Here is a 10,429-nt window from a genome sequence, read left to right as displayed (position 1 = left end):
CGTGTGACTCTCTGGGCCAGGTGTGGGATATAATTCTTTGTGTGCCATTTGCTAACACCCTTGGTAAAGCACAATATTAGGGTGTGAGTTACCTGATTTTCCAGGTGTTGTGTGTCTCCATTTCCTTTGGCTAGGGAAAGGAATTCCCTTCCCCCTTGCACTCCCCAGGTGACGTGATGCCTCATCCTGCTTCAGCTCTCACTGGTCAAGCTGCACCAGCGGGCCAGCGTCAATTGTCTGACATGCCCCAGTGAGATGAACCCGGTACCTCAGTTGAAAAGGCAGATATCACTCATCTTCTGTGTGGCTCATGCTGGGAGCTGGAGGCTGGAGCTGTTCCTATTTGGCTATCTTGGGCCCTTCCCACCAGGCTGGTATTTTAAAAAGATTAACAAAATAGACTGCTAGCCAGACTAATAAAGAAGAAAAGTGAGAAGAACCAAACAGACACAATAAAAAATGAAAAAAGGAATGTCATCATTGATCCCACAAGAATACAAACTACCATCAGAGAACAGTATAAACACCTCTGTGCAAATAAACTAGAAAATCTAGAATAAATGGATAAATTCCCATGACTAGACCAGGAAGAATCTGAATCCCTGAATAGATCAACAACAAGTTCTGAAATTGAGGTAGTAATTAATAGTTTACCTACTAAAAAAAGCACAGGACCAGACTTATTCACAGCCAAATTCCACCCAAGGTACCAAGAGGAGCTGGTATCATTCCTTCTGAAAGTATTTCAAAATAATAGAAAAAGAAAGACTCCTCCTTAACTCATTTTATGAGGGCAGCACCATCTTGATACCAAAACCTGGCAGAGATACAACAAAAACAGAAAATTTCAGGCAAATATCCCTGATGAACATTGAAGAGAAAAATCCTCAATAAAATATTGACAAACCAAATATAATAGCATTTTAAAAAGATTATTCACTACAAGCAAGTGAGCTTCATCTCCAGAATGGAAGGCTGGTTCAACATAGGCAAATCAATCAGTGTAATTCATCACATAAACAAAACCAATGCTAAAAATCACGTGATTATCTCAAAAGATGCAGTAAAGGACTTCAATGAAATTTAACAAACTTTCATGCTAAAAAACACTCAATAAACTAGATATTGATGGAAGATATCCTAAACTAGTAAGACCTATTTATGAAAAAACTGACAGGCAATATGAAGGTAAATGGACAAAAGCTGGAAGCTTCATTTTGAAAACTGACATAAGACAAGGATGCCCTCTGTCACCACTCCTATTCAACATAGTATTGGAAGTTCTTGCCAGGACAATCAGGCAAAACAAATAAATAAAGGGTATTCAAATAGGAAGAGAGGAAATCAAATTGTCCCTGTTTGCAGATGACATGATTGTATATTTAGAAAACTCCATTGTCTCAGCCCTGAAATCTCCTTAAGCTGATAAGCAACTTCAGTAAAGTATCAGGATACAAAATCAATGTGCAAAAATCACAAGCACTCCTATACACAAATAACAGAGGGCCAAATCATGAGTGAACTCCCATTCACAATAGTTACAAGGGGAATAAAATACATAGGAATACAACTTACAAGGGATGTGAAGGACCTTTTCATGGAGAACTACAAACCACTGTTTGAGGAAATAACAGAGGACACAAACAAATGGAAAAACAGGCCATGCTCATGGATAGGAAGAATTAATGTTGTGAAAATGACCATACTGCCCAAAGTAATTTATAGACTCAATGCTATCCCCATTAAGCAACATTTAATTTCTTCACAGAATTATAGAAAACTACTTTAAATTTCCTATAGAACCAACAAAGACCTGCTTTGACAAGACAATTGTAAATGAAAAGAACAAAGCTGGAGGCATCATGCTACCTGACTTCACACTATACTTTGGGGCTACAGTAACCAATACAGCATGGTTGTGGTATCAAAACAGATACATAGACCAATGGTACAGAAAAGAGGTCTTAAAAATAACGCCACACATCTACAACCATCTACCTTTGACACACCTGACAAAAACAAGAAATGGGGAAAGGATTCCCTCTTTAATAAATGGTGTTGGAAAAAGTGGCTAGTCATATGCAGAAAACTGAAACTGGACCCCTATCTTACATCTTATACAAAAATTAACTCAAGATCGATTAAAGATTTATGTGTAAGACCTAAAACCATAATAACCCTAGAAGAAAACCTAGGAAATACCATTCAGGACATAGGCATGCATGAAGACTTCATAACTAAAACACCAAAAGCAATGCCAACAAAAGCCATCATAGTTAACAGGCAATCTGCAGAGTGGGAGAAAATTTTTACAATCTATCCATCTGACAAAGGGCTAACATCAAGAATCCACAAAGAAACAAATTTAGAGGAATAAAACAAACAACTCATCAGAAAGTGGATGAAGGATATGAACAGACACTTCTCAAAAGAAGACATTTATGTGACCAAAAAACATATGAAAAAAAGCTCATCATCAGTGATCATCAGAGAAATGCAAATCAAAACCACAATGAGATACCATCTCATGCCAGTTAGAATGGCAATCATTAAAAAGTCTGGAAACAACAGATACTGGAGAAAATGTGGAGAAATAGGAACACTTTTAGAAGTTGGTGAGACTGTCAATTAGTTCAACCATTGTGGAAAACTATGTGGCAATTCCTCAAGGACCTAGAACTAGACATACCATTTAAGCAGCAATTCCATCACTGGATATATACTGAGGGGGTTATAAATCATTCTACTTTAAAGTAGAATGCACATGTATGCTTATTGTAGCACTGTTCCCAGTAGCAAAGACTTGGAACGAACCCAAATCAGTGTTAGAGTGGATAAAGGAAATGTGGCACATGTATAATAAGGAATACTATGCAGCCACAAAAACAATGAGTTCACATCTTTTCCAGCATCATGGATGAAGTTGGAAACCATCATTTTCGGCAAACTAACACAGGAACAGCAAACCAAACCCTGCATGTTCTCACCTATACATGGGAGTTGAACAATGAGAACATATGGTCACAAGGAGAGGTACATCACACACTGGGGCCTCTGAGGGGGTGAGGGGAAAGGTAAGGAATAGCATTAGGAGAAACACCTAATGTAGATGACGGGTTGATGGGTGCAGCAAACCAGCATGGCACACGTTTACGTATGTAACAAACCTGCATATTCTGCACGTGTATTGCAGAACTAATGACATAATAAAAAAGTACAGAAAAAACACATTAAATTGTAAATATTTTTGGCTTTGCAGGCCATCTGATTGCATGGTAGATATGTAATTCAGGTGCTATGCCTTGAAAGCAGCTGTAGATATCTCAAACAAATGGGCACATCTGTGTTCCAATAAAGCTTTATTTACACAAAGCAGGTGTCTGTTGGTATGTAGGCAAAAATTCTGTCACTGTGTTTTTCTTCTACTCTCACACCACAACAACCATCAGCACAGAAGAAGACTTCTGTGACCAAATGTGCAGGGCTTTTACCCACACAAAACAGTATACACCACCTGGTTGTCCTGTAATTCAGTTTCAATAGTCTGTATCCACAGATAGCATCAGATCCCACAGGTTAAGGACTCAGTTCCACAGACCACACTTTTCTTTCCCCCAGTCACAAGTACAGGCTTCTGGAACTTCTGACCAAGCAACTTCTAATTGGAGTTCCGACAATCTCCTCTTTGGGTTTGATTAATTTGCTAGGTGGCTCACATAACTAAGGAAAACCCTTACAGTTAGTGGTTTACTAAGAATGGTATTTTAAAGTATACAGAAAAACAGCCAGATGAAGACACATAGGGCAAATTCTGGGGAAGTGACTCAAGTGAGGAGTTCTGTACCCATGGAGTTGGGATGTGACACTGTCCCAATACATGGATAAGTTCTTCATCTCCCTTCTGTTGACCTCCATGTGTTCAGCTCTCCAGAGGCCCTCTGAACCCTGTCCTCTGGATTTTTATGGAGGTTTCAGGATGTAGGATGATTAATTAAACCACTGGACATTGGTGATCAACTTGATCTTCATCCCACCTTCCCTCTCAGGAGGTAGGGCATGCAGCTAAAGGTCCCAACCCTCTACTCTTGCATTAACCTTTCCAGTGACCAGGGCTACCCTGAACCTATCAGACAAAAGACACATAAAAGACAGCACTTAGGAAGTCCCAAGGACTTATGAGTTATAAGCCAGAAACAGTGCATAGAAACCAATGTGTATAAATGTCCTAACACCACAGCCAGATTTGCCATGGGATGTAGATTGTAGACTCCTTGTCTATAGCATCTAATATTGTTTGGCCAAAAATATAATAGTTTACCAGGGCACACTGATATTTAACATTTTATGTCCTTCTCTCCCCTGAAGTATCCTTAATTTTAGCACTCATGTTTATAAAGTAACATTTTCCTACTTTACCAATCATATTATTTAGCTTGTTCACTTATATTTTTTGTTCAGAATGAAGGAAAAATCCTATATTTCTTATGTACACAGTTTCCAAAGTCACATGGAAAATGAACTATAGTTGTCCACAACTTTAAGAACTGGAAACAGTCTAGAAATAATTATCAAATTGATTCTACTTTCCAGGTGTTTATTATCTATCCATCTTGGATTTGGAAATATTACAGTATTTAGGAGAGCATTGTCATTAAAAGATGTGGTTATTAGGCCGGGCGCGGTGGCTCAAGCCTGTAATCTCAGCACTTTGGGAAGCCGAGATGGGTGGATCACGAGGTCAGGAGATCGAGACCATTCTGGCTAACACAGTGAAACTCCGTCTCTATTAAAAAAAAAAAAAAAAAAAAAAAAAAAACTAGCCAGGCATAGTGGCAGGTGCCTGTAGTCCCAGCTACTCCTGAGGCTGAGACGGGAGAATGGAGGCGGAGCTTGCAGTGAGCTGAGATCCGGCCATTGCACTCCAGCCCGGGCGACAGAGCGAGACTCCGTCTCAAAAAAAAAAAAAAAAAAAAAAAAAGGATGAAGTTATTATCAGAAGGCTGTCACAAGAAGCTTTTCAAATATTGAATAAGAAAGTCCATGGATGCAGCTGGAAACCGTCATTCTTAGCAAACTATTACAAGAACAGAAAACCAAACACTGCATGTTCTCACTCATAGGTGGGAACTGAACAATGAGATCACTTGGACTCAGGAAGGGGAACATCACACACAGGAGCCTATCATGGGGAGGGGGAGGGGGGAAGGATTGCACTGGGAGTTATACCTGATGTAAATGATGAGTTGATGGGTGCTGACGAGTTGATGGGTGCAGCACACCAACAAGGCACAAGTATACATATGTAACAAACCTGCACGTTATGCACATCTACCCTAGAACTTAAAGTATAATAATAATAAAAATAAATAAATAAATAAATAAAAAGAAAGAAAAAGAACAGAAAAAAAAAGAAAAGTAATTTTATGCTTCAAAACTGAAGTAAAAAAAAAAGTTCGTAATCTCTGAGAGCCAACACAATGAACACAGTTTGCTTAGACTTCATCCTTTGAAATGTGGTGGCTTATTTCTTAAATCATGCCTGTGATGTTATGATCGAGTGAAAAATAAAAATGGGATGTCTAGATCCAATTGTACCTGCTATAAAATTTACAGTATTAAGTTTTTGTGCTTAATTTTCTGACATGGTGTAAGGATGTGTCCATCTGAAGTAGTTTAAACATTAGCTGCTTCTATGTGGTGAGACAAAACACCAGCACACTGCTACCAACTTCCAGCTCAATATTATTAGGAATTAAATGCTGCTAATAGTTATAACATGTACACAGAGATGATTATAGAAACCTCCCTACAACACAAGAACATGCTATTGTGAATAGTGCTGCATAGTGAACATATTGTGAATAAACAACATACTGTGAATATGCTCATGGCAGTTCTATTCACAATAGCAAAGACGTGGATTCAACCCAAATGACCATCAATGATAGACTGGATTAAAAGAAATGGTACATATATACCATGGAATTCTATGCAGCCTTAAAAAGAAATAAGATTATGTCCTTTGCAGGGACCTGGATGGAATTGAAAGCCGTTATCCTGAGCAAACTAATGAAGCAACAGAAAACCAATACTGCACGTTCTCACTTATAAGTGTGAGGTGAATTATGAGACCACATGGAGGGGAACATTGTATACTGGGGTCTGTCAGAAGGTGGAGGAGAGGGGGAGGGAGAGCATTGGGAAGAATAGGTAATGGATGCTGGCCTTAATTCCTAGGCGATGGGATGATCTGTGAAGCAAACCACCACTGCCCACATTTCCTGCATAACAACATGCACATCCTGCACATGTAACCCTGAACTTAAAAGGTGGAAATTAAAAAAAAAAAAAAAAAAAAAAACATGGTAAAAGTTGCTAACACCTTCTATCTGCGACTCCTCACAGCAAACCTAGACGCCTATTGTATGACATATGAAACAGAGATTTAGGACAGTCAATAATTTGCATTACTTTTAAGGGACAGGCAGAATCCAAATGTTTGTGTGGATGATGGAGGTTTTGGGCTACAAATGGACGAATCTATCACCTGTGATTCCCTGATAAGGACAGTGAGTGCCCAGGAATGAAATGAGGAACCTCTGTCCTTGGTTGCTGGTGTATGAGACACGATATGGTGTGAGACTCTATGGTGAGTGAGGTATGCTCTAGAAGCCTGGTCGGGACTCTGTTGCAAGCAGCAACAACTGCTCTGAGAATCTTTGCCTATCCTTAGGCTGACCTGATAGGGCCAGATGATTGTATCACTTCTTAGGAAACAATTAAGGTGGTAGTCATTCATAATCCATTTATCTTGATGGTATATTGATTGTTGTTTCTTATCGAGGAAGAAAATGAAATGAAAATGAGAAAGTCTGGGTTGAAGAATTATTGGCAAGCTAGCTTGAATGGAGTATAATTAAAAAATATGTGGGGAAGCCCCCCTATAATGCAAGAGCGTGCTGTTTTGAATAGTGCTGCATCATAATGAACATATTGTGTTTCTGTCTCATTGTTGTAGAGGTTCCTGAAATCAGTCTTCTCTAATCCTAGATATTGAAACTCCCTGTACTCACTGTGGGCAACCACACACTCTATGCTGGTTTTGTGTTTCACCATGTAGATGCAGCTGATGTTTAAAGTTCTACAGATGCAGATATCTCTAGATTTTGTTGGAAAATTTAGCACAAAAATCTAATTCTGTAACTTTCATAGCAACTACAAGTTGGGGTCTAGATCTACTAGGGAACTTACAGAGGCAGGTCCTTCTTACCATGGTTTCTCCTGGTGTGGTCTTTTCTTGCTTTTTTAATTTTAGAGACAATGTCTCACTCGAAGTTCAGTGGTGCAATTGTAGGTCATGGCAACCTTGAACTCCTAGGCTCAAGCAAGCCACCCACCTCAGCCTCCTGAGAAGCGAGGATTAAAAGTGCTTGCCATCTTGGAGAGAAGGGGACTTGTTATGTTGGCCAGGCTGGCCTCAAAGTTCTGGGCTCAAACGATCCTCCCACTTTAGCCTCAGCTGGAACATATGATGCCTGCCACCTTGTAGATACTGAGTCTGGCTATGTTGTTCATGGTGGCCTTGAACTCCTTGGTTTAAGTGATCCTCCCACTTCAGCTTCCTGTGTAGCTGGAACTGAAGGTGCCTGTCACCCTGCAGAGAGAGGGTCTCCCTATGTTACTCAGGCTGGACTCAAATTCCTGGGCTCAAGTGATCCTCCAATCTCAGCCTGAGTAGCTAGAAATAAAAGTACATGCCACTTTGTGGAGAAGGGATCTTTCTATGTCACCCAGGCTGGCCTCAAACTCTTAGGCTCAAGTGATCCCCCCACCTCAGACTTCTGAATAGCTGGAGTTAAAGGCCCCATGCCACCTTATAGAGATGGGGTCTAGCTATGTTGCTGAGGCTGGCTTTAGACTCCTTGGCTCAAGAAATCCTCTCACCTCAGTCTCCTGAGTAGCTGGAACTAAAGGTGAGGTCTTGTTACCCAGGCTAGCCTTGAAATTATGGACCCAAGTGATCCTCCATTTCAGCCTCCCAAAGCACAGGGATTACAGGGGTGAACTACTGTGCCTGGCCATGTTCTTTCTTTAATATCTACTTCAAGTCTGTCCATTCAGGAACCTTCTGGGCTTTCTTCTAAGTTTGGCCCTCAGAGCTGATTCTGTGTTGTTCTCAGGTCCCCTTCTCTCTGCAGACTCCTCCCCTTTGACTCCTTCTGATAAACCCCCTGCTTCAACAATGGGAAGAGGGTGGAAATCAGTTTGTCTTGTTGTCCACAGCAAAGTTCTGTGATTACTATTATGAATCAATACTACACCCTTGAATGTTTTGTTGTCCTCTGAAGGTGATGAACATTCCCTGTATACACCACACTAAAAAAAAACCCATAGTATGTATAATTGTTAATCACAATTATTGTGTTATATAACACAATTGTGATATTGTCACTTATAGCACTGAGTGTTTTTATCACTCATAACACTGAGTGAAGTCCTCCAAATAATAGCAGTTGTGATAACACTCATTATGCTGTTGATGCATACCAGATATTTAAACTTCGAGGCAATATTATGAGGTGAGTATAATGAGTATATCCACTTCATATAAATGGAGAATTTGGAGCTGTGTACCAAGTATGGAAAGCTGACCAATAGAAATGGTAAGTGGTTAGCCAAGTGCAGTGGTGGCTCATGCCTGTAATCTCAGTTTCAGGAGGATGTAGTAGGAGGATCATTTAGGAAAAGGAATTGAAGACCAACCTGGCAACATAGCAATACCCCATTTCTACCAAAATAAAGAAAATAATTAGCTGGTTATGGTGGTGCACATCTCTAGTCCTAGCTACTCAAAAGACTGAGGCAGAAGGATGGCTTGAGCCCAGGAGATTGAAGCTACAGTGAGTTATGATTGCACCAGTGCACTCCAGACTGGATGACACAGTGAGACCCTCATCCTAAAAACATTTTTTTTTAAAAAAGGAAATGTTGAATTATTGAGTCAAGAGTCCAAGGGCTAAGCCACAATGCAACTCTGCTGTTTAGCTAATTTAAATTAAATTTAATTAATTAATATCAAACCATGTTTGTCTGGGGCAGGTACAGGGAGCATGAGTGATATCCATCTTGCACCAAATTTACTTTCTGATATTTCATTTACTGCTGTATGAACTTGGACCAGAAAGTAACCATTCTGTACCTATGTTTCTTTAACTGGAAATTGGGAATTAAGTAACAATGTGCAACTCTAAGTGCTGGCATGAGTTAATTTATTAAATACATAAGCATCATGATCTACATTTGCTCCTCATAAACAAAGAAATTAGCTAAGGTTTGCAAGTGCAAGGTCTACACAGGAGAGACTACAGGAGAGACTGGGAACTGACATGGTTGGCAAGACCTGATTTGATTATCAAAGTCTTTGGAAAAGAATTTTGGGGGCTTTTCTGACAATCTGTGTAAGAGGCAGACTCACATGAACCCTCCCTCAGTTTGGGCCCAAAAATATCAAGATTCTGATGTCAACCTGCAAATTAGCATAGATCATTAAATCATTGAATAAATTCTTTAAAGCAATGCTCTAAAAATAAAATGAAATGGAAACTCATGTTTTAAATATTGACGATTCTGGCATCACTGCAGTCCTTTGATATAGATGTTGCTGCTGTAGGTTGAATTAATTAATTAATTTGCATCAGACCTCCAAAACTCAATACACTTCTTTCTAAACTAATGTGCATGCTCCCAAACAAGTCTGTAAGACACTGTCAAAGTAGGACATCAGACCCTACCTTGGTTTCCATCCACTCAGTGACTTTAGTTTGACAACCCTTATGGAATCTTCTGGGGCTCTGGCATTTTCAATACATAATGAAAACATGTTTAAGGCAATTTATTGGTCATTGAAAGCTTCTAAAATTCAATGCAAAATATCCTTTTAAGCTATTGGCATTACAGTTTAGATATATTTGATTTATGGTGGTGCAGAAATCTCTTTCCAACATTGTCATAGAAAAAAATTTGCAGAATGTTTTTTCAGTAACAGCCATTTTTTTTTAGTGGTTGTCACTGATGAGAATGCAGATTTTTCATTTTACATTTTAATCTTTCTACTGGTAATTTTGTCTGTCACTATGCTAACTGTTCATGGTGTAAAGATGAATATGGGCTGTTCTGCCTATGGGGTACACTGGCTGTCTATGGAATAGCCATTTTCCTATACTCTGTCACTTTGATAAACTTGTTATTTTTCACTTAAAAAGGGGTGAATAAAACCCTATACTTACCCTCAAGAGGATTAAAGTCATTAAAGAGATAAGTACTTTAAAAAGTATTAACATTACATCATAATGTTGACTAGATGTCCACACATTTTGAGTGCAAACCATAATTTATCTTGTGCCTATTTTGTGTGATGAGTAAAGTACTT

Source organism: Trachypithecus francoisi, unplaced genomic scaffold (assembly GCF_009764315.1).
Source record: "Trachypithecus francoisi isolate TF-2019V2 unplaced genomic scaffold, Tfra_2.0 Contig00138_ERROPOS256418, whole genome shotgun sequence".
Taxonomy (NCBI): Eukaryota; Metazoa; Chordata; class Mammalia; order Primates; family Cercopithecidae; genus Trachypithecus; species Trachypithecus francoisi.
The sequence above is the reverse complement of the archived record's forward strand: the minus strand, read 5'-3'. Positions refer to the sequence as shown.